At 36.4% G+C, this 25,902-nt stretch overlaps 1 protein-coding gene and 1 long non-coding RNA gene across 2 annotated transcripts in view; one reads left to right on the top strand and one right to left on the bottom strand.

The window, feature by feature from the left end:
• Positions 1–12,644, bottom strand: part of Crisp3 (cysteine-rich secretory protein 3) — a 40,615-nt gene extending 27,971 nt beyond the window's left edge. Inside the window, exon 1 of the mRNA NM_022859.2 lies at positions 12,569–12,644. The gene's annotated coding sequence lies outside the window, so the exon portion shown is untranslated. The remainder of the gene's footprint in view (positions 1–12,568) is intronic.
• Positions 11,370–25,902, top strand: part of LOC134480349 (uncharacterized) — a 31,329-nt gene continuing 16,796 nt past the window's right edge. The window contains exons 1-2 of the long non-coding RNA XR_010054732.1: positions 11,370–11,737; positions 13,589–13,633. This is a non-coding gene — a long non-coding RNA (uncharacterized LOC134480349). The remainder of the gene's footprint in view (positions 11,738–13,588; positions 13,634–25,902) is intronic.

Raw genomic sequence — 25,902 nt, 5'->3', positions numbered from 1 at the left:
TAAAACAAAATCTGAAGAAATTAAAAAAAATCATCAGATTCTAATACAAACCCCATGTTCAAAACCTGGAAAATCTGGATGAAGTACACAATTTTATAGACAGATACCAGGGACCAAAGTTAACTCAGGATCAGATAAACCATCTAAACAGTCGCATACCTTCTAAAGATATAGAAGCAGTTATTAAAAGTCTCGAACCAGTAAAATCCCAGGACCAGATGCATTTGGTGCAGAATTCTATCAGACCTTCATAGAAGACCTCATACTAGTACTGTTCAAAATAGAGCACTACCAAGTTCCTTCTATGAAGCCACAATTACTCTTATACCTAAAACACACAAAGACCCAATAAACAAAGAGAACTTCAAACCAATTTCTCTTATGAATATTGAGGCACAGATACTCAATAAAATTCTTGCAAACCGAATCCAAGAACACATCAAAATGATCATCCATCATGATCAAATAGGTTTCATCCCAGGTATGCAGGGATGGTTCAATATACAGTAATCCATCAAGATAATCCACTATGTAAATAAACTCAAAGAAAAAAAAACAGTATGAACATTTCATTAGATGCTGTGAAAGCATTTGATAAAATTCACTGGAGTTCATGTTAAAACTCTTGGAAAGAGAAGGAATTCAAGACCTATACCTAAACATAGTAAAAGTAATATACAGGAACCCAGTATTCGACGTCAAACTAAATAGAAATTTGAAGCAATCTCACTAAAATCAGGGAATAGACAAGGCTGACCACTCTCTCCCTACTTGTTCAGTACAGTACTCGAAGTCCTAGCCAGAGCAATCAGACCAAAGTAGATCAAAGGGATACAAATTAGATAGGAAGAATTGAAAATATTACTGTTTGAAGATGATATGATGATGTACTTAAGTGATGCCAAAAGTTCCACCAGAGAACTACTAAGCCTGATAAACTTCAGCAAAGTGGCTGGATATAAAATTAACTCAAACAAATCAGTAGCTTCCTCTACTCAAAGGACAAATAGGGTGAGAAAGAAATTAGTGAAATGACACCCTTCACAATACTCCCAAATAACATAAAATATCAAGGTGTTACTCTAACCAAGCAACTTAATGATCTGTATAACAAGAACTTCAAGTTTCTGAAGAAAAAAATTGAAGCTCCCAGAAGATCGAAAGAACTCCCATGCTCATAGATTGGCAGGATTAATACAGTAAAAATGGCCAATTTGCCAAAAGCAATCAACAGACTTAATGCAATTCCCATCAAAGTTCGAACTGAATTATTTATAGAGTTAGAAAGAGCAAATTGCAAAATCATCTGAAATAACTAAATACCAAAGATAGCGAAAACTATCCTCAATAATAAAAGGACTTCTGGCAGAATCACCATCCCTAACCTCAAGCAGTATTACAGAGCAATAGTGATTTTAAAAAACAAACAAACAAACAAACAAAAAAACAAAAACAAAAAAAAAGTCTCCTGAGAGAGGCAGTTAGATCAATGGAATAGAATTGAAGACCCAGAAAGGAAATCACACACATGGTCACTTGAACTTTGACATGGGAGCTAAAACCATCCAGTGGAAAAAAGACAGCATTTTTAACAAATGGTGCTGGTTCAACTGGAGGACAGCATGTAGAAAAATGCAAATCGCCCCTTTTCTATTGCCCTGTACAAAGCTTAAGTCTGTGTGGTTCAAGGATTTCCACATAAAACCAGATACACTCAAACTAATATAAGAATAATTGGGGAACAGCCTCAAATACATGGGCAGTGGGGAAAATTTCCTGAACAAAACAATTGTTTATGCTCTAAGATCAAGAATTGATAAATGGGATCTCATAAAACTCATAAAACTGCACAGCTTTTGTAAGGCAAATGGCACTGCCATTAGGACAAAACTGCAACCAACACATTGGAAAAAGATCTTTACCAATCCTACATCCGATAGAGGGATAATATCCAACAAGTACAAAGATCTCAAGAAATTGTAATTCACAGAGTCAAATAACCCTATTAAAAATGGGGTACAGAGCTAAACAAAGAATTCTTAGTTGAAGCCTATCAAATGACTAAGAAGTACTTAAAGAAATGTTTAACATTCTTAGTCATCCGGGAAATGCAAATCAAAACAACCCTTAGGTTCCACCTCACACTAGTCAGAATGGCTAAGATCAAAAACTCAGATGACAGATGCTGGCGAGGATGTGGAGAAAGAGGAACACTCCTCCATCGTTGGTGGGAATGCAAGCTAGTACAAACTCTCTGGAAATCAGTCTGGAGGTTCCTCAGAAAATTGGACTTAGTACTACCTGAGGACCCAGCTATACCACTCCTGAGCATATACCCAAAAGATGCTCCAACATATAACAAAGACACGTGCTCCACTATGTTCATAGCAGCCTTATTTATAATAGCCACAACATGGAAAGAACCTCTATTGATGCCCTTCAACAGAGGAATGGACACCCAAAATGTGGTACATCTATACAATGGAGTACCACTCAGCTATCAGAAACAATGACATCATGAAATTCATAGGCAGATGAATGGAACTAGAAAATATCATCCTGAGTGAGGTAACCCAATAACAAACAAACAAACAAACAAACAAACAAAACCCACATGATATGCACTCACTAATAAATGGATATCAGCCCAAAAGCTTGAATTATCCAAGATACAGTTCACAGACCACATGAAGCTCAAGAAGAAGAACTACCAAAGTATGGATACTTCAGTCCTCCTTAAAAGGGGGACCAAAAATATTCACAGGAGGGGATAGAGAGACAAAGTTTGGAACAGAGACTGAAGGAGTGGACAGTCTGAGCCTGCCCCCATGGGGATCCAGCCCATATATATACAATCACCAAAACTAGACAAGATTGCTGATACCCATAAGTGCATTCTGACAGAATCTGATATAGCTGTATCTTGAGAGGCTCAGCCAGAGCATGACAATTACAGAGGCGAATGTTAGCAGCAAACCATTGAACTGAGAACAGGGTGCCCATTGGAAGAGTTAGAGAAAAGATTGAAGGAGCTGAAGAGATTTGCAACCCCATAAGAACAACACCAGCCAACCAGAGCTCCCAGTGTCTAAACCACCATCCATAGAGTTCACATGGACAGACCCATGACTCCAGCTGCATTTTTAGCAGAGGATGGCTTTGCAATTTGGCATCAGTGGGAGAAGAAGCCCTTTGTTCCGACAAAACACGGAACCCCCACACACACCCCTCTCCAGAGTAAGAGAATGGCAGGAAGAGGTGGGTGGCTGGGTGGGGGAACACCCTCATACAAGAAGGGGGAGGGGGATGGAATAGGTGTTTATGGACAGGAAAGCAGGAAAGGTGATAACATTTGAAATTTAAATTAAAAAATCCAATAAAATGGATTAATATTTGAAAAGTTTCTGAATCTTTTATTTTAAAGTTTTATTTTTATTTGAGAATTTTATATATTATTATTTTAATCAATTCTTCCCTCCTTTCTTTAGCCCCCTCCCGTACCTTATTATGCCTTCCAAAATTCATGTCCTCTTATTCCTTAATTAATATTGTTATATACAAACATAATATTAAACCTAGAGAATTCATTTAGTGTTGCGCATATATATATACATACATACATACATACATACATACATACATACATACACATGAGTTGTTGGGCATTGAGAAATTATCTGGGGAGCTTCCTTACAGGAGACTTGTTATACCTCTCAGCAGTCATTAATTGCCTATAGCTTTTCATCAATAGGTTGGACCGCCTGGAATTCCTGCATCCATGTTGACAGTTAGGAAATGTTAAACAACTGCTGACTGTTTTAAGCATATTTAAAATAATTATGTCTTAATATTATGCATGACATGTGCAAATATCTCTATATAATTTATTTTATATTAAAGTGATGCTTAAGATGAGGAGTTTCTTGAAAATAATTATGAAAATAGAAGTTGATTCCTTAAGTAAGGAATAAATAGATCTCACCCAACACTAAAGATTTTTGCTTTGTTTTGGCTTTGTCCTTTACTTTCTTTTAATTCTTTCCCCCAACAATTATTTCTTAGGCTACAGTTCAGACTCAGTTGTTGAGCTATATTTCTTAGTGAATTTCTTAGTGACCTCCTTAGTGACTTTGCCTTTCAGTTCTGTTTTAACCTATGAATCTGGAATTTTCTGAAAATCTTTAATGATATAACTATATAAAAACTGTTAATACACACTATATTTTCAAATACTATTTTATTTATTGTTATTTTACTGTTATCAGAATATACAATGATATAGATACAGTTGTATAGTTGTTACTATTAGTGTGATGGACACACAATTACAGAATTTCCCTACCTCTATATAAGAAATTGTACTTTATTTCATAGAGAAAGGCTAACATCAAGATAAATCCTTATACCAAACAGTTCTTACCTTAGTGAAAAAATGTATTAGCAAAATGGAGATACTAAAGATGATCAGTAAGACAAACTACTTCTGTACAGGAAAAGGCAAATGATAACTGAAGAGCATAATACAAAAGCGTCCCATCTTCCATCAGTGATTTTCATATCTACGGTTGTTGTTACAGAGTGTGTATTTCTCTTAACACACACTTAGAGCTTATGATTACCAAGCATCTTAAGCTTTAAGAATTCCCTATGCCTAATATAATTGAAACCATGTTCTGTGATGGGATTTCAGCAATATTCAGAAAACATGAATAGGGCTTAAAATAGATTACACATCGATTTCCCAATGCTGGAAATTATCTGTTTGAAATTCGATGTGAGAGCAAAACAGTTCAAAAAGATATGGCTTCTGGTAGGTATATATTGCTTCAGTGTACAGATATTCACTACAAATACATAAGCAACATTAATAGGACTTGGGTTTAAGTAGACACTGAGTTGGGTGGATAAAACACGGATGTAACATGGGAGAAGATTAGAGAGATGGATAAATACCAAAATAATATATAGGAAAACCTCAAAGAATTAATAAAATTCAAATTTTAAAATAACCTCATTGGGGATCAACTATTATAATTTGGATATCCGAGATGTACTATGAATGGGTTATACTTAATGCTTAAAACAGCAATTATTCTATTAATTACATTAGTAACATCATTATTTCAAGAAAATTTTACTAAAGAATATTGTATCATATCGTGACTCATTGCTAATACTAAAATAATAAAGAATTTTGAATGAGTTCTTTGTTCATACTCTCTATTATGCATAAAGATCTTTACTGTTCATACTTAATTTATCGATCTTAAGTTCCATGAATTCCTAGTCATACAAAGTAGAATCCTGGGATGGGATCCATTGTTGGGCTGCAACAAGAAAGTTTGTGGTGGCCTTCTTTACATTGTTCCTACATTCTAATGTTGCCCAAAGAACACTAAAATAACTGTTTCATGTTTGCTATGAGTAAAACCTTGTTTCCTGTCTTGTCTCTGATGTTTATCACTTATATTTATCATTACATTGCTTAGTAGTGGTATCAATATTTTGGATACCAGCAGTCAACCAATTTTTCTGTCTATAACTCTTTGCATTGCCTTCTCCTTCTGCGCAAAGGCCTAGGCACTGTTTGCAAGACCATCATGGATTTTCTTCAGCTAGCCACAGTTACATCAAAGTCTTGTTTAGTAGTGTCTTCCCAGACAGAGTTTAATTAGAATGAACCAAACATTCTAATCACTACGGTTTATGATGTACCAGGTATGCAATATTCGGAATATATTGACTGAGAACAAATCTTTTTGTATTCAGATGTTTTACTTAAGATTTTAAATAGAACAGCTTTGATAATTTTATACATGATTATTGCATTTACCTCATTTATGACTCTCCTTTCAGCTGTGAGCTGCCCCCAGAGCTCCATTCTCTGGCTACAGCTCTGCTATCCTCCACCAGGCATGCCACACAAGGAACATCTAGGCCTGCTACACCGAGAACATCCAGTTCAAAGCTTTCAACCAAGGTGCTGCTGCACTGGGAAAATCCAGAATAGTCTTACCTTCCCAATATCTGCCACACCAGGAACAAACAGATGACTAATGGCCTGTGTTAAGAACACAGTCAACAAGAACCAGGAAATACGAGGCATCTTCAGAACAAAGCTATCTTACTTCAGCAAGCCTTTCATATTCTAACACAATTGAAGCACAAAAGAGGGACTTTGAATCCAATCTTATAAAGATGATAGATACCTTTAAAGAAAAAAATGAATAAACCCTTCAAATACAATTAAACCGGTGAAAAAATAATAATAAAACTGTTCAGGATCAGAAAACGGAAATTGAACCCATAAAGAAAAAACAATCTGATAGAATCCTGGAAATGAAAAACCTAAAAAAAAAAAAAAAGAAAAGAAAAAAGAAACAACAGTCACAAGCATCACCAATAGAATAGAAGAGATAGAAGAGAGAATCTCAGGTATAAATGATACAGTAGAAGAAAATGATGCATCAATATCAGTCAAAGAAAATGTTAAGTCAAAAAAAATTCTTTACACAAAACATTCAGGAAGTCTGTGAAACTATGAAAAGACTTATCCTCGGAATAGAAATAGAAGAAGATAAAGAATACCAGCTCCAAGGTCAAACAAATATTCTTAACAAAATCATAGAAGAAATTTTCCCTCACCTAAAGAAAGTGATATATATAAACATACAAAAAGTTCACAGAACACCAACCAGATTGAACCAGAAAAAAAATCCATCCACAACATAATAAAACACTAAATCTCCAAAACAAAGACAGAATATTGAAAGCCGCAAGGAAAAAGTACAAGAAACATACAAAGATAGATTTTTCTGAATAACACCTGAATTTTCAACAGACTTTAAAACCTACAAGAGCCTGGACAGATGTTTTATAGCCTCTAAGAAACCACAGAAGCCAACCAAGTGTACTATTTTGTGAAAGCTCTCAATCACCATAGGCAGATAAAATAAGATATTCCAATAAAATCTAATCTTAAATATCTATCCACAAATCCAGCCCTACAAATGCTTGAAGAAAATCTCCAACCCAATGAGGTTTGCTACACACAAGGAAACATAGGAAATAAATAATTCCACACAAACAAAAACAATATAAGAGATGTGCACACACACACACACACACACACACACACACACACACACATACATAAATCACCACGAGCACCAGCACTACCACCACTACCACCATCAACAGAAATTACAATCGTTGCTCATTAATATCTCTCAACCTCAAGGAGCTCAATTTTCCAAATATTAAAAGCAAGGCTAACACTTCTTTCCCCATCCAGCCTCTGACAGTTTCCTCTTCCACAACTCCATGTCAAACTCATAACCTCTTCCTTTCTAATTACTACTTCTATACACTCAGACACAAAACCTTCTGGATCTACTCAATATTACTATATGTATGTGTTTTTAGTACTGACCATTTGAGGTTTGATAACCTATCAGAGGGCACATCCCTAGAGAAGACTGATTTTCCGTCTCTCATCCTCGCTGATCGCCTGTAGCTCTTCATCTAGGAGTGGGTCTGGAATTTCCCCATTCGCAATGGCACATCGATTGTTGGTGTCACTATGCTGAAATTCTTCTGTCAATAATTAAGATTTATTTCTAGGCATTTGAGTGTTTGCCTGGATGTGTGCCTGTGTATTATCTGTATGCAATGAACTCGGAGACTGGACATGGGTTTCAGATCTTCTGGGACTGTATTTGGAGATGCTTGTGAACTTTCATGTCAGTGTTAGAAATCAAGCCCAGGTCCACTGCAAGAACGTGGTTAAGATATTATGGGTTCATCACCATGTTGCGTAGCAATAAAAGCTCACAGTCAGCATGATAGTCATTTGACTTTTTAAGTCTTTCTCCTTTCTCTGACATATTTACTGTGCATGTTGTGAAAGCCTTACCTTGTAGATATAATGTTATAGCTTAGGCATCTCATGGTCTTTAGTGTCCTGAGGCTCCAAATTGCCATTTAAAGAAAGAAAGTTCTTTGTGGCCTGGCTCTGGATTCACCCACACTATCATCCATACCTTTCATTCTCTTCTGTCAAACCCCTGTATTTTTGTAGCTAATTAGAAATCAACGTGCTTACCCCATTTTCCTTTCCCCTAAATTCTCACTCACTCAAGCTAACTTGATAGCCTTTCTCCCCACTGGGATCTTATCCAACTCCTAAAGGAAAATATGAATATTTAACCTATGTTTATATTTTATTTTACAGACGTCTTCTAACTCAGTGACATTTAAAAAATTTGTTTATAATATATGTGTGCCACAATAAATTTATGTGCACCGGGAGCATGCAAAATCTCACAATGGCCAGGGGAGGGCATCAGATCTCCCAGAACTGGAATTACAAGTGAATGACAGCCATTCTATTTAATATGTGTCCATTATTTTGATTGATATATTGATGAAAAATACTTGGTTAAGAATGTTTAGATAAAATTAATGAAGTATGTGTTTCATGTTGAACGCTGTAGTGTTCATGACAGACTGGAGATAAACTTAATTCTCATCCACAGGAGGGTAAAGATAAACTCAAACACACGAAAGTAATGACATGATCCCACTGACATTACAATGACAGTTTTTGGTTAGTAAGAAGATGAGTCAGAAGGAAGAGAACTATTTTTATACTGTTTATTATTTTATCCCAGTACAAGGAACTTAGAGCAACACACCGGAAACCACTAAACCGCAGGCAACATCCCCAACACAAAAGCTGAGTTTCATACAAATTGGCAGATTGCTCTTCCCTGGGCTTGGTTCCAAATGACAAAACATTGCAGGATAACAAAAAGATATAAATCTCTGCTGAATCTTCACTAATCTCCTTGTGCCTGTGTCTACCTCTTCTCATAAAGGTCAACCAGTGACTGCTTTGGCACTCACTTTTATTATCTTCAACCTTTACTTCCTGCATTTGTTCATGCATCAAGGAAACCTTTAACTTATTTGTCTGAATATTGCTACAGCTGGCTCAAGTATCTGTTTGACATGTGAATGTGTTTCTCTAATAACTCACAAATATACAAATGTCACCTGACTCATTCAGTGCCAGTCCTTTTATCTTTGAAATTAATATTTAACCAACTTTCAAGAAGTCTCCTTGGTTGTCAGTACCAAGCTTGAGAATGAAATAAATTAACACAAAATATATTTCTGAAATACTTGTAGTTGTGGTGAGAAGAACATCACTTAGAATCATGCCTTAGAATTTTGTTATTTATTCCACTGCCCACAGAAAATGAACATTTTATTGTAGCCATTTAAAAAAAAAAGATCACCTGCTTACATAAGATCACAGACTGTGATTATAGTTTTTTTTTCATGCTATTCTTTTGGGTGAAATCAGACAATGTTATATACACAACTGATGTCTTTGGCCAATGTTGCTCGTGAAGAAAGGAAACTTCTTTTGACTATAGAAATCTGTGCACTCTAATGACCACTTCCTCTCTTCCTGGCCTCAAAATCTTCTGAGTGTCTTCATACTCCTGGCTAGCTTGCCACATGGTTCTATGGTTTTCATAAAGATTCTCAGACTAAGGGGGCTCTTGAAAGGAATTACCCCAATAGAGAATGCTATTAAAATTACTTCTAACTCAGCTTTCAATTCTTGAACTGTTATCCTTCATTTTGTGCCTCAGTCTATTTGGGGGATGCTTACTTTATGTTTCTTTAGTGGCATATCGTCTTTACAGAAGAACTACTGTTCACTAGTAGCACTTTACATTGCTCAGTCATATTGCAGTCCCCCCCCCTCTTTTTTCCCAAAGAAGCTGTTTCAATCACTCACTCCCCTTCCTGTCATGTTGACACAAGTTGCTCATTTTATGGCATTCAGGAAAAGAAAGAAACATACATACCCGACACTGGTTTCTTCCTTCTCCTTCTTTGGTTTAGAGTATAGGATGCTGCTGCTTGCATTTAGGGTAGAATGCAACACCTTTTTATATCTCTAGACACTCCTTACAGCAATTCACAGTGGTGAACTTTATCAATCTTCTAAATGTCCTTTAGCTCAATCACATTGAGACATAAGGTAAACTCTCACAGCTCTTTGTACGAAAGAATTCTAGTGCAAATGACTGTGACAAATGTGACAATAAGCATTTTGTGTGGGAGGAAAATGGAATAATCCTCCAGCACTAAGAAAGTGTATAGGAATGAGATGAGAGTTAGAAATAGATACCATCTGAACTATGCAAATTTTCTTGGTACCTAATGGCTTGCAAACTAAGTCAACATATGTTATATATTTGAATGTTCCTTCTCAGAGAAACTTGTCACTATATTCATGCTCCAGACTTGGAATACGTATCAATCTCCTATGAGAAAAATAAGAACTATAATATTATTTGCAAATTGTGTGATCTATTCTGTTTTGTCTTGTAAAACATGTAAAAGTGCCAAAAGTTAGATTACTCTGCATAGGTAAGCATTCCTTACACATAAATTTAACTCAAAAATCCAATTATATTTTATTTTACACTTATAGAAACTATGAAAAATATTTTCATGTTTCTACTTTATTTTTTATTGGATATTTTTTATTTACATTTCGAATATTCTCTTTCCCAGTTTCCCAGACAGAAGCCCCCTATCCCATCCCCTTCCTGTCCTCTAAAGGAGTTCCCTCCCCGACTGCTCCCCCTTCCTCTACCCAACATTCCCCTACACTGGGGGTCCAGCCTTGGACAGAAAATTTCTACTTTATATCACAATATTTTAACAGACTACTTCTTGCCATAAATAATATCTTACTGATTTGTGTTTCTGTTCTTCAAAGTGAAGAAAAATAATTTCATGCATGATTGTTAGAAAGTTTCAACCCAGATGTAAACATGTGGGTTCATGTTAATGGACTCTGTTACATAGTCCATTAGTTAATTATTCCATTTTTCCTGATGAACATTCTTTTGGTTAATTAGGATATAGCAAGAAAGTTACCACTGTTCAGAAAAAAAAGCATATAATATTGTCACACAACAAATTATATGATAACTATTACACATATGTAAGTAAGTTCTGGTTAACATTTATAGTCCACAAATTTGCTTTTATCGCATTCATTAGTAATCTATACACTCTGATGATTTAAAATCAAATTACTTTTATTTTCATGTTTACACAAGGTTAATTTTTAAAATAATATAATTAAAATAAAAAGGTTAATTATTAAATAGTCAAAAGATTTTAAAGATATAAAATCTATCTATATATACATATCTTTCATATATAGAGAAAATATATTTAAATTGTGCTATCATGAGAATCAATATTATAATACAGATTTAAAATAGATCTTAAATGTTTTAAAAAATTTTAGAATGTGAAACTATTGTTTCAGTTGTTTACAAGAAAATAAAACTACAAAATTATGATTACCCCAACTGAACACTCCAATTATTAAGTAAGTCTAATTTTGGGATAACGCGCAGTTTTTGAAGTATGAATTGATTATACTTAGAAAATATTTTTTAAGTATCCGTAGCTTGTAAATTCTTTTTTGTTTGTCATCCAGGTCAATCCAGTACTGTACTTTGTGCATATTTTGATAGTATATTTCTATGACATGAGGGGAGAATCTAACCTTCTTTGAACAATCAAAAAAGAAACAATATGCATTTGTCTCTTGGGAGCGAAAAGGAACACCAAGTGCAGATGATTTCAGACCAAAGAGAAGCCTGGACTCTAAATGAAGGAATCAACACTGAGGGTAAGAAAATTACACTTCATAGGTTACCCATAGTATTAACAATAATGTCATTTGTGTGTATTATAATTATTACCTATATATGAATACATACATAAAAGTGCAGGCACTTCATATGTGAAAGCAATTGTGCAATGAATCCACAGTTTGAGTTGCAACATTAAAAAGTCCTATCTTAACTGCTCATTTATACCTGAATTCATCTTTATTCAGTATAGTGGTAATCTCCCAATGAGGTAAATGAAAACTCTTGTTGGAGTATTTCATTCTTTCCTGGATTTAGAGTTGAGGAAAATGAGCTTGCATATTCATCTGTTATCAAAATATTATTTGCTGGGTAATACTATACAAATCTATGTTTAGTTTCCAATGGGGAGACATCAATTACTATGCCATATTTGGGGTGTATTTACAACAAATTTTAACATCTCAAATACCAAAACTATTTAGATTTTGTTTTTTGTAAGAGCCTTTTAAGTTAATTACTAATTAATTGTTTTTAAATATATTTATCAGCTTTATATCTCAATGTCAGCTCCTCTCTTCTCCCAGTACCCCAGTAGATATATCTTCCCCACATTTCCCCTTCCCCTTTTCCTCTGAGAAGAAGTCTCCTAATCCCCCCTCACCCTCCAGCACATCAAGTCACTACAGGACTAGGCATGGCCTCTCTCACTGAGGCCAGATAAGGCAGGCCAGTTTTAGAAGTGAGATCTATAGGCAAGTTAGCAGATTCAGGGAGAGTCCCCACTCTAGTTATTGGAGGACCTCCATGAAAATCAAGCTGCACATCGGCTTCATTTATTCTAGAGACGAGGTCTAGGCAATGCTCACCCTTTGCTTAATGATTCAGTCGCCGGGAGCTACCAAGGGTCCAGGTTAGTTGACTCTGCTGGTCTTCCTGAGGAGTCCCTACCCAATTCAGTTCCTTCAGTTGCCAATCTGACAAGGCTGAATAAGAAGTGGTGTGACACAGTTCCTGCCCCTGGAGCATCCCTAGGTCATTGACCTTCACATGGGCTGATGATTGCTATTGCCCTGAAGCTTATCTGCTCTCTCTTCTGTTTTACTTTTAGTCTCTCTTTCTGGGACATATCCTCCCCCTTTTATTCATAGATGATCATTCCCACAATAAACTGAACCGATATTTTTCTCAGGAATGATGATTGGAGGCAATCATGGGGCTGTGCAGAACAAGGAACAGGCCTTCAGCTTAGGATCTAGACAACATAACCACAGAGACCATTAAAAACCTACAAGATCCTTTATAGAAATCATTCATTACATGACTTGGCCAAACTTGGAATTATATGAGGAAACAAATGTACCCTCCAGTTCAATGTCTGCTGTATTAATTATCCAGGGTGAACTTGGGGACACAAAGGATAGAGAATTGAAGTAGTTTCAAGAAGACAAGGTATGGATAGGAAAAAAAAGGAGGAATGCATAAAAGACAAGCAAATAATAAGTGGGTTAACCTTACAGTAGGAAAGCTTGTATGTGATCTAAAACAAATTAGGAGAATAAGGTTTAATGGAAAAGAATGGTGGACTAGTGAATTAATGTTTATCAAGAGGTCAATTTTGGACATGAGGCGCAGGAATTGCAAGGATAAGGAAACAAAGATTAAATAATTAAAAGATGATATACAAGCACATAAAAAGTTAGTACTTTGTTCTACTAGCTACTTGAGAGATTGGACATGACAATGCCTAGAGAGAGCTCAGAGGAAGCTGGCTGCTTTACTTGCATAAATTTTCAAACTTTGTAAGAAATTATTTTAACTTTAGTAATCTGTGACCTTTCTGTTCTTACATGAAAATAGTTACTAAAGAGTTCTCTGTTTTTTACTAGGACAACTCAAGAGCTGTGCTCAGCTACCCATGAAGAACAGGCAGTGTAAGTACTATAAGGAAATGTGCTTTTGCTTTGTGTTAAGAAGGCAGGGGTGGTGGGTTAATGAGTCATATTCTTAGAAAATATGTAAATTAAATGATTTCTAAAACAATTATTAACAATGGTTAAGCCTCGATGATGTAGCTTTAGTAAATCAAAACCTGAGTATAGGCTTTCTGGTCAGGAAGAATGATGAGAATGGTTGGACAGTGAAAGAGCTTGAACTGACACCTTATGTCCACTATTGACTCTGAGTTTTTATTGAATCAGCACTGCTCCCATTCAACCCTTTCTCAGGATCCTCCTCACTCTGATGCTGGACCTCAGCACTCAATCTTTCCCCTGACTCTTCCACAAGACACCCTGAGCTCCATCAAATGTTTGACTGTTGGCCTCTGCATGTGCAGAGCCTCTCAGAGGACAGTTATACTAGACTCCTGTCTGCAAGCATAACAGAGTACCAGTGATAGCATTAACCATTGATTCATGGGTCTCAAAATGGACCAGTCATTGATTGACCATTTTCTCTGTCTCTGCTTTGTCGCTGCACATCACATAGAGTTAGATACATTTAGAGTGGAAGTTTTTGTGGGTAGGTGGCTGTCCTTATCCCTCTACTGGGAGTCCTGCCTGGTCCATATCCCCCATTGTTAGGAGTTTCAGCTACAGTCATCCTCTTAGACACCCGGGCCTCCCCATGTTCCAGCAAAAAGGACTGACTCCTTTTTTAAGATTTATTATTTTTATTTTAATATGTATTGTTATTTTTCCTGGAGGCATATATGTTTGCCATGTATGTGCCTAGTGCCTGCAGAGGCCTCAGATGCCATGTCTTCTGAAACTGTAGCTAGAAATGTTTGTTAGCCACAATGTGGGTGTTGGGAAACCAACTCATACCCACTGCAAGAACAGCTGAAGAAAACTAACCACTGCAGTGGGTCTTCATGGCTACAGACATGAAAGTGTTTGGCAGAGAAATAATGCCATTGCTGTGTACATCCCTCTGTTCTAAAGACAGAAACCAAAGGCAGAGATAGTGTACATGAACCCCTTTGCAACCCAAACCAACCAGCCTTTGTTATTATCATTATGATTATACCATATTATACATTATTATTGTATATTATTATTATAATTATACATAAATATTGAACTTCTTGACAAAATCTAAAGCACAGAATATGAACTTACTGGAATATAGGTCTCTGCGTGTTTGGCAAAATGGTATTTCTGCATATACCATAGCTACTAAATTCATGAACTCATGGTACATAGAACTACCAAATATTAGATCCCAACAACATTCATTTGGATGAGGAAAGGGCTCAGGAGGCCCACTCCTCTATGAGTTATGATTATCAGTTAAAAGAAGCTAGAATTTCTTCAGAAGTGTAACTACTATGAAGTAGGCCATACTTGAACAAATTAACTCACACTCACACTCACATAAGCAATTATATTTAAAGCCAGTGGGACACACACACACACACACACACACACACACACACAACAGAGAGAGAGAGAGAGAGAGAGAGGTAGAAAGGGTACTTGAGGGAAAGAAAAAGGAGTTCGAAAGAGGGAGGGGGAGAATATAAAGAAATTGTGTGGAAACAACTAAATTTTATCATATGCATATATGTGAAGAATTAGATTAACGTATGCATGTATATTATCAGGAATTTTTCTTTTTGAAATTTTCGAAATAAATTTCACTGTTGTAGCATTATTTCCTCTATTTTGAACCTGTGACTGGTGGTATTGACCTTTGGCATTTTCTTCAGAGATCCAGCTAGCTTTAGATGAGAATTCATACAAAGAAAGGACCGTGACTACACAACGATTTTACCTATGCCTATAAGTCACATAATAACAAGATCTTACTATAAGATGGCTTCAGTAGAATCACATGTCAAGTCCCAAAGGAACATTATGTATCATCGGATTTCCCATAAAGTCTCAATGTGAATACACACAAGCATCCATGCCCCTTTACGATTAGCAACAGACTCTAGAAATTCATTGTAACTGGATTTATTAGATTCAATATTTATACCTTTATAATTTGTACTAATGGGAATCCGTTTGCTTTTTTTTCTATACACTGCTGAAAGATAGATATTGCTACTGGATTTTCTTATATAAAAATGCACTTGTACTTAAGTGGCAGGTCCCCTGCGCTCCAGACACCGCCTGGACCTAAAGGGACTGGATCAACAGTTCTCTGCACCCAAATCCCATGGGAAAGAGTTAAAATTTCAGAGAGGCAGATACGCCTGGGAAGCCAGAAGAGACTACACTTTGCCTACATTTCTGACTCCATAGGAAAACACCCAATGCCATCTAGGACCCCCGTGCATGGGGGCTCCCAGAAAATGTGGTGCAGGGCCTCCTGGTTGCCACCCTCACTGAGAGCTCAAAAGGAGCGCCCCATGAGCAACTTGAGCTGCGGGTCCACAGGTAAGACCAACTTTTCTGCTCCAAGCGACTTGCCTGGTGGATTCAGGACACAGGCCCATAGGAACAGCTGAAGACACACCAGAAAAGCAAGATCTAGATTTAAAATCATAATTGATGATGATGCTGGAGGACTTCAAGAAAGACATGAAGAACTCCCTTAGAGAAACGCAGGAAAACATGAATAAACAAGTAGAAGCCTATAGAGAGGAATCACAAAAATCCCTCAAAGAAATACAGGAAAACACAATCAAATGGTTAAAGGAGTTAAAAATGGAAATAGAAGCAATCAAGAAAGGACACAGGGAAACAACTCTGGATATAGAAAACCAAAGGAAGAGACAAGGAGCTGTAGATACAATCATAACCAACAGAATACAAGAGATAGAAGAGAGAATCTCAGGAGCAGAAGATTCCATAGAAATCATCGACTCAACTGTCAAAGATAATGTAAAACGGAAAAAGGTATTGGTCCAAAACATACAGGAAATCCAGGACTCAATGAGAAGATCAAACCTAAGGATAATAGGTATAGAAGAGAGTGAAGACTCCCAGCTCAAAGGACCAGTAAATATCTTCAACAAAATCATAGAAGAAAACTTCCCTAACCTAAAAAAAGAGATACCCATAGGCATACAAGAAGCCTACAGAACTCCAAATAGATTGGACCAGAAAAGAAACTCCTCCCGTCACATCATAGTCAAAACACCAAGTGCACAAAATAAAGAAAGAATATTAAAAGCAGTAAGGGAAAAAGGTCAAGTAACATATAAAGGCAGACCTATCAGAATCACACCACACTTTTCGCCAGAGACTATGAAAGCCAGAAGATCCTGGACAGATGTTATACAGACCCTAAGAGAACACAAATGCCAGCCCAGGTAAGTGTATCCTGCAAAACTCTCAATTAACATAGATGGAGAAACCAAGATATTCCATGACAAAATCAAATTTACACAATGTCTTTCTACAAATCCAGCACTACAAAGGATAATAAATGGTAAAGCCCAACATAAGGAGGCAAGCTATGCCCTAGAAAAGCAAGAAACTAATAGTCTTTTCAACAAAACAAAGAGGAGAAAAGCACACAAACGTAATCTCACATCCAAATATGTATGTGTATATATATATATACATATACATATATATATATACATATATATATGTATATATATATATTTTTTTTTCCATTCTGGAAATCAGTCTGGCGGTTCCTCAGAAAATTGGACACTGAACTACCTGAGGACCCAGCTATACCTCTCTTGGGCATATACCCAAAAGATGCCCCAACATATAAAAAAGACACGTGCTCCACTATGTTCATTGCACCCTTATTTATAATAGCCAGAAGCTGGAAAGAACCCAGATGCCCTTCAACAGAGGAATGGATACAGAAAATGTGGTACATCTACACAATGGAATATTACTCAGCTATCAAAAACAATGACTTTATGAAATTCGTAGGCAAATGGTTGGAACTGGAAAATATCATCCTGAGTGAGGTAACCAAATCAAAGAAAAATACACATGGTATGCATTCATTGATAAGTGACTATTAGCCCAAATACTTGAATTACCCTAGATGCACAGAGCACATGAAACTCATGAAGGATGACCGAAATGTGAATGTTTCACTCCTTCTGTAAAAGGGGAACCAGAATACCCTTGGTAGGGAATAGGGAGGCAACATTTAAAACAGACACAGAAGGAACACCCATTCAGAGCCTGTCCCACATGTGACCCATACATATACATCCACTCAATTAGACAAGATGGATTAAGCAAAGACGTGCAGACCGACAGGAGCCGGATGTAGATCGCTCCTGAGAGACACAGCCAGAAAGCAGCAAACACAGAGGCGAATGCCAGCAACAAACCAATGAACTGAGAATAGGACCCCCGTTGAAGGAATCAGAGAAAGAAGTGGAAGAGCTTGAAGGATCTCGAGACCCCATATGAACAACAATGCCAAGCAACCAGAGCTTCCAGGGACTAAGCCACTACCTAAAGACTATACATGGACTGACCCTGGACTCTGACCTCATAGGTAGCAATGAATATCCTAGTAAGAGCACCAGTGGAAGGGGAAGCCCTTGGTCCTGCCAAGACTGGACCCCTAGTGAACTTGATTGTTGGGAGGAGGGTGTTAATGGGGGGAGGGTGGGAAGGGGAACACCCACATAAAAGGAAAGCGGGAGGGTTAGGGAGATGTTGTCTGAGAAACTGGGAAGGGGAATAACAATCGAAATGTAAATAAGAAATACTCAAGTTAATAAAGATTAAAAAAAGCACTTGGATGTAGGTCCCCCAACCAGGAGATTGGTGTCCAGTATGGAATACTTAGTCAGCTTCTAATACACATATCAATTGGGGGGAAAGTTGAATAGACTCGTGACACAGAGAAAAGAGTAATGGTTCCATGCTCCAGAGACTCTCACTGCAATATCTTCTTCACTGTCTCTACAACCCTACATGTTTTATTAAAATTTATAATAGAGAAAACATAGCTCATGCCACTTCTGTCATTGCTTGGTCCTACTAGAAAACTTGCATCCTTTTAGAATTTTGGAGAATGCCACCTTAACCATTCTGGAAAGAAATTCAGGGATATTATATTTGTGACTTCTTATGAAGCTATTAGGTACTGAAGAATATTTTCTGTGGAATATCTAAATGATAAATCTTTTCTTAAAAACTATTTTTGAAATTTGCCAATTAGTTGATTTTTCCATGGAATGTGTATTTCCTTTTTAAATATTTTCATCATTGTTTTCTTATTATTCTTTTGTAACATCCTCCATGGTCCTTTTATAATTTGTATTAAGAAGGGTTCCTGAGTTAGGGATTTAGCAAGCACAAGGCCCTGGGTTATGGTCCCCAGCTCCGGAAAAAAAAAAGAAGGGCTCTTGAGTTCTTTGAGTTAATTTTGTACCTAGCCACTTTGCTGAAGGTGTTTATCAACTGTCTGCATTCTCTGACTGAACTTTTGTGGCTGCTTACGTATATTATTGTATCATCCTGAAAGAGTGATACTTTGATGTCTTCCTTTCCAGTATGAATCCATTGATGTCCTTTACTTTTCTTAATGCTCTGACTAGAAATTCAAGTACTATATTGAATAGAAAGTGAGAGAGTGGACGGATTTTTCTCGTCCCTAATTTTAGTGGAATTGCTTTAAGTTCCTCTCCATTTACCTTAATGTTAGCTATTGGCTTGCTGTATATTGCTTTATGTTTAGGAATGTGCCTTGTATCCATGATGTCTCTAATACTTTTAATATGAAGTGGTATTGGATGTCATTAAAGGTGTTTTTGGCATCAAATGGAATGATATTGTCATTTCTTTCTTTCAGTTTGATTATATCGTAGTTTACATTGATGGATTTTCATATAGTAAATCATCCCTTCATCCCTGGGATAAAGCCTACAAGGATCACAAGAGATGATTTTTTTCATAGTTTTTATTGGATTTTTTTTATTTACATTTCAAATGTTATCCCCTTCCCCAGCTTCCCTTCCTGAAAACCCCTCTCATATCCTCCCTCCCCCTGCTCCTGTGAGGGGTCTGCCCCACTCACCTACCCACACGTGCCTTCCTTCCCTGATAGCATCCTACCCTAGAGTATTGAATCTTCACAGGACCAAGGGCCTTTCCTCTCATTGATGTCATAAAAGGCCATCCTCTGCTACATAAGCAGCTGGCGTCATGGGTCTCTTCATGGGTACTCTGGTTGTTAGTTTAATACCTGTGACATCTGGAAAGTTTGGTTGGCTAATATTTTTTTTCTTCCTATGGGGTTGCAAACAGCTTCAGCTCTAATTCTACCACTGGGGACCCCATGCTCAATCCAATGTAGGCTGCAAGTTTCCACGTCTATGTTTGTCAGAATCTGGTAGAACCTCTCAAGGGACACCTATATTGGATTCCTGTCAGCCTGCACTTTTTGGCATCAGCAATCATGTCTGAGTTTAGTGTCTGTTATCAGATGGATCCCCAGGTGGGGCAGCCTCTGGATGGCATTTCCCTCAGTCTCTGTTCCACACATTGTCTCTGTATTCCTCCCTTTGGTATTTTGTTCACCCTTCTAAGAACTAAAGCATCCACTCTTTGATCTTCCTTCTTCTTAAGGTTCATGTGTTCTGGAGTTGTATCTTGGGTATTCCAAGATCTGCTTATCAGTGAGTACATACCATGTGTGTTATTTTGTACATGGGTTACCTCACTCAGTATATTTTCTAGTTCCATCCATTTGCCTGTGAATTTTATGAAGTCATTGTTTTTAGTAGATGAGTAGTACTCCATTGTGTAAATATACCAGTTTTTTTTATCCATTCCTCTGTTGAAGGACATCTGGGTTTTTCCAGCTTCTGAATATTATAAATAAGGCTGCTATGAACATAGTGGAGCATGTGTCTTTGATAGATGTTTGAGCATTTACTGTATATGCCCAGAAGTGGTATTATCCTTTGAATAGAGGACAGCTACTGATTTGTTTGAGTTAATTTTATATCCATCCACTTTGCTGAAGCAGTTTATCAGCTGGTAGGAGTTGTGTGGTGAAATTTTTGGTGTCACTTAAGTATACTATCATATTATCTGCAAGTACTGATATTTTGTTTTCTTCCTTTCCTATTTATATCCTTTTGGCCTCTTTTTGTTGTCTCATTGCTCTGGCTAGGACACCAAGTACTATAGTAAATAGTTAATGAGAGAGTGGGTAGCTTTTTCTAGTCCCTGATTTTAGTGGGATTGCTTCAAGTTTCTCTCCATTTAGTTTGATATTGGCTACTGGTTTGCTGTATATTGCTTTTACTACGTTTAAATATGGGCCTTGAATTCTTTATCTTTCCAAGAGTTTTATCATGAAGTGGTGTTTAATTTTGTCAAATGCTTTTTCAGCATCTAATAAGATGGTAATGTAGCTTTTTTCTTTGAATTTGTTTCTATAGCAGATTATGTCAATGAATTTTCGTATATTGAACCATACGTGCATTTCTGGGATGAAGCCTACTTGATCATGATGGATGATCATTTTGATGTGTTCTTAGGTTCAGTTTGACAGGAATTTATTGAGCATTTTTGCATAGAATCTACTCATAATGGAAATTGGTCTGAAATTCCCTTTCCTTGTTGGGTATTTGTGTGGTTTAAATATGAGCATAACTATGGCTTTGTAGGACAAACTGGATAGTGTTCCTTTTGTTTCTATTATGTGAAATAATTTGAAGAGTGTTGGTATTCGGTCTTCTTTGAAGGTCTGATAGAATTCTGCACTAAACACGTTTGGTCCTGAGTTTTTTTTTTGGTGGGGAGGGAAGGGAAACTTTTAATGACTGATTCTATTTCCTTGGGGGTTATGGTTCTGTTTAAACTGTTTAGCTGATCCTAATTTAACTTCGGTACCTGGTATCTGTCTAGAAAATTGTCCATTATATGCAGATTTTCCAGTTTTCTTGAGTACAGGCTTGTGTAGTAGTATCTGATAATTTTTTGAGCTTCCTTGATTTTTGTTGTTATGTCTCCCTTTTCATTTCTGATTTTGTTAATTTTGATACTGTCTCTGTGTCCTCTGGTAAGTCTGGCTAAGGGATTATCTAGCTTGTTGATTTTCCTCACAGAACCAGTTCTTGGTTTTGTTGATTCTTCAAATAGTTCTTTTGTTTCCACTTGTTTGATTTCAGCCCTGAGTTTGATTATTTCCTGTTGTATACTCTTCTTGGGTATATTTGCTTCTTTTTATTCTAGAGCTTTCAGATGTGCTGTCAAGCTGCTAGGGTATGCTCTCTCCAGTTTCTTTTTGGAGGCACTCTCAAAGCTATGAGTTTTTCTCTTAACACCGCTTTGATTTTGTCCCATGATTAGGTATGCTGTGCCTTCATTTTCATTAAATTCTAAAAGGTCTTTAATTTCTCTCTTTATTGTTTCTTTGACCAAGTTATCATTGAGTAGAACATTGTTCAGCTTTTGTGTGTGTGGACTTTCTGGTGTTTTTGTTGTCATCGAAGATCTGCCTTAGTCCATGGCGATCTGATAGGATTCATGGAATTATTTCAATCTCCTTGTATGTGTCAAGGCCTGTTTTGTGACCAATTATACGGTCAGTTTTGGAGAAGGTAACCTGTGGTGCTGAGAAGAAGGTGTATCCATTGTTTTAGGATGAAATGTTCTATAGATATCTGCTAAATCCATTTGGTTCATAACTTCTGTTAGTTTGACTGTTTCTTTGTTTAGTTTATTTTGATGACACAGCTTGTTGAAGTTTCCCAATATTATTTCGTGAGATTAAATGTGTGCTTTGAACTTTAGTGTAGTTTATATTTTGAATGTGGGTACAATTTCATTTGAAGCATGGATGTTCAGTATTGAGATTTCATCTTGGTAGATTTTTCCTTTGATAAGTATGAAGTGTTTGTCTTTCCTTAACGTTTTGATAAGTTTTTTAAATGTCAATTTTATTCAATGTTAGAATGACTACTTGAGCTTGTGTCTTGTGAATATTTGCTTGGAAAATTTATTTCCAGTCTTTTATTCTGAGGTACTGTCTATTTTTGTCACTGTGGTGATTTCCCTTTTTGGAGCAAAATGCTGGGTCCTGTTTACATATACAGTCTATTACTGTATGTCTTTTTATTGGGGAATTGATTCCATTGATGTTAAGAGATATTAAAGAAAAGTGATTGTTACTTCCTGTTATTTTTTATTGTTAGAGGTAGAACTATGCTTATTTGTTTCTCTTCATTTGGTTTTATTGAAAGAAGATTACTTTCTTGCTTTTCTAGGCTGTAGTTTCCCTCCTGGTGTTGGAGTTTTTCTTCTGTTATCCTTTGTAGGCCTGTAAAGATATTGTGTAAATTTGGTTCTGTCGTGAAATATCTTGGTTTCTCCATCTATGTTGACAGTTTTGCCTAATACAGTAGCCTGGGCTGGTATTTGTGTTCTCTTAGCATCTGTATGACATCTTTCCAGGATCTCCTGACTTTCACTGTTTCTTTTGAGAAGTCCGGTGTAAATATGATAGGTCTGCCATTCTATGTTGATTGATGTTTTTCCCTTACTGCTTTTAATATTCTTTCTTTGTTTGGTGCATTTGGTGTTTTCATTATTATGTGACAAGAGGAATTTCTTTTTTGATCCCAGTTTATTTTGAGTTCTCTAGGCTTCTTTTATATTCATGGGCATCTCTTCCTTTAGGTTAGGGAAGTTTTCTTCTATAATTGTTAAGATACTTACTGGCCCTTTAAGTTGGGGATCTTCATTCTCTTCTGTACCTATTATCCTTAGGTTTGATCTTCTCATTGTGTCCAGGATTTCCTGGATGTTTTGGGTTAGGAGCTTTTTACATTTTGCATTTCCTTTGACTGTTGTGTTAATGTTTTCTATGATATATTCTGCCCCTGAGATTCTCTCCTCAGTCTCTTGTATTCTGTTGGTAATGCTTGTGTCTATGACTCCTGATCTCTTTCCTAGGTTTTTATCTCCAGAGTTACCTCCATTTTTGATTTCTTCTCTGTTTCTATTTACATTTTAAGATTCTGGATGATTTTGTTCAATTCCTTTACCTTTTTATGTGTATTTTCTTATAATTCTTTAAGGGATTTTTGTGTTTTCTCCTTAAGGGCTTCTACCTGTTTACCTGTGTTCTCCTGAAATTTTTTAATGGAATTATTTATGTCCTTCTTAATGTCCTCTATCATCATCATGAGATTTGATTTTTAAATTTTAATCTTGCTGTTCTGGTGTGTTGGAGTTTTCAGGACTTGCTTTAGTGGGAGAACAGGGTTCTGGTGATGCCAAATAGCCTTGGTTTCTGTTGCTTAGGTTCTTGCACTTTGCCTCTTGCCATCTGGTTATATCTGGTATTAGTTGGTCTTGCTGTCTCTGACTGGAACCTGTTCCCTCTGTGAGCCTGTTATCTTATGTTTATCAGTATCCCTGGGATACCACCTTTCTCTGGGTGGGATTTTGCTATGGAGAGCTGTGCCGCAGGGTTACCTGGGACACAGATAATGCATGGAAGATGTTTTTTAACTGTTACTCTGTTTTGTTTGCAAAAAATTTATTGAGTATTTTTATCAGGCTTTGTAGGAGAAATTGTCTGACGATCTCTTTTTTGTTGAATCTTGTGTGGTGTGGGTAACAGGATGACTTTTGGTTCATCAATGAATTTGGCAGTGTTCCTTCTACTTCTATTTCCTGGAATAGTCTGAGGATTTTTGTTATTAACTCTTCTTTGAAACTCTGGTAGAATTTTGCACTAAAACCATCTAGCCTTGGGCTTCTTTTGGTTGGGGAAATTTTAATTTCTATTTCTTTAGATACTATAGGGCTGTTTAAATAGTTTACCTGGCCTTGTTTTAAATTTTGTTAGTGGTGTCTTTGTAGAAAATCACCCATATCATTAAGCTTCTCTAATTTCGTGTATTAGAAACTTTTGAAGTAAGCTCTTAGTTTCATTGATTTATTTTATTGTTCTGCTTCTGATTGATTTCACCCTTGATTTTGACTTTTTCCTAGCTTTTACCCCTCTTTGGTCTGCTTGCTTTCTTTTAACTAGAGCTTTCATGTGTAATTTTAAATTGCTGGGGTGAGAACTTTCTGATTTATCTATACACATGAACATAGTTCTATGAAGTTTCTACTTAGCACTTTTTCCATTGAGTCCCATCATTTTGAGTATGCTGAGCCTTCATTTTTTTTATTTCTAAAAAGTGTTTCCTTTCTTTATTTCTCCCCTGACACAGTGATCACTGTGCAGACAATTGTTCAATATCCATGCATATATACGTTTCCAGTGTTTCTGTTGTTGTAGTAGTCCACTTTAATCTGTGGAAGCCTGACATGATACAAGGCTTTATTTCAATTTCCCTGTATCTGTTGACACTTGCTTTAGGACTGATAATATGGTCAATTTTGGAGAGAGACCATAAGGTGCTAAGAAGAAGGTATGTTCTTTTGTGTTTTTATAAATATTCTATAGAGAGCTGTTAGATCCATATGTTCATAATGTATGTTATTTTCATTATTCTATTAGTTGTTGTCAGGATGCCTTGTCATCTGATGAGAGTAGGGTATTGAAATCTCCCACTATTAGTGTGTAGGGTTTGATATGTGATTTAAGCTTTAGCAATGGTTCCTTTACAAATCCAAATGTCCTTTATTGTATTGTTTGCTTTCTGATTTATTTATACACATGAACTTAGTTTTGGGGTCAAAGATGTTCAGAATTATATATAATCTTGGTAAATTTTTCCTTTGATGACAATGGAGTATCTTTCACTGTCTCTTTTGATTAGTTTTGGTTGAAAGGTTATTTTAATAAATATTAGAAGGACAACATCAGCCTGTTCCTTGGGCCCATTTAATTGGAAAACTTTTTTCCAACCTTTTACTCTGAGGTAGCATCTTTCTTTATTCCTGAGGCTTATTTCTTCTATGCAGCTGAAAGATAGATCCTGTTTTCCCATCTATTCTATTAGCTTCTGTCCTTTTATTAGGGGATTGACTCATTTAATATTAAGATATATTAAATATCAGTGATTGTTTTATCCTGTTCTTATGATAGTGGTGTTGGTGATGATGAGGAAGAGGATGTGTGTGTGTGTGTGTACGTGCATGCATGCTTGTTTTTGCTGACATGGAATAACTTACGTCTTGAGATTTTTGGCTGTAGTTATCCTCCTTAGGTTGTAGTTTTCCTTCTAGTATTTTCTGTAGGGCTGGATTTGTGGGTAGATATTGTTTGAATAGTGATTTTTCTTGACATATCTTGTTTACTTAATCTATACATATTGAGAGATTTCTTGGTTATAGTAGTCTAG

Source organism: Rattus norvegicus, chromosome 9 (assembly GCF_036323735.1).
Source record: "Rattus norvegicus strain BN/NHsdMcwi chromosome 9, GRCr8, whole genome shotgun sequence".
NCBI classification, from domain to species: Eukaryota; Metazoa; Chordata; class Mammalia; order Rodentia; family Muridae; genus Rattus; species Rattus norvegicus.
The sequence above is the reverse complement of the archived record's forward strand: the minus strand, read 5'-3'. Positions and strand labels throughout refer to the sequence as shown.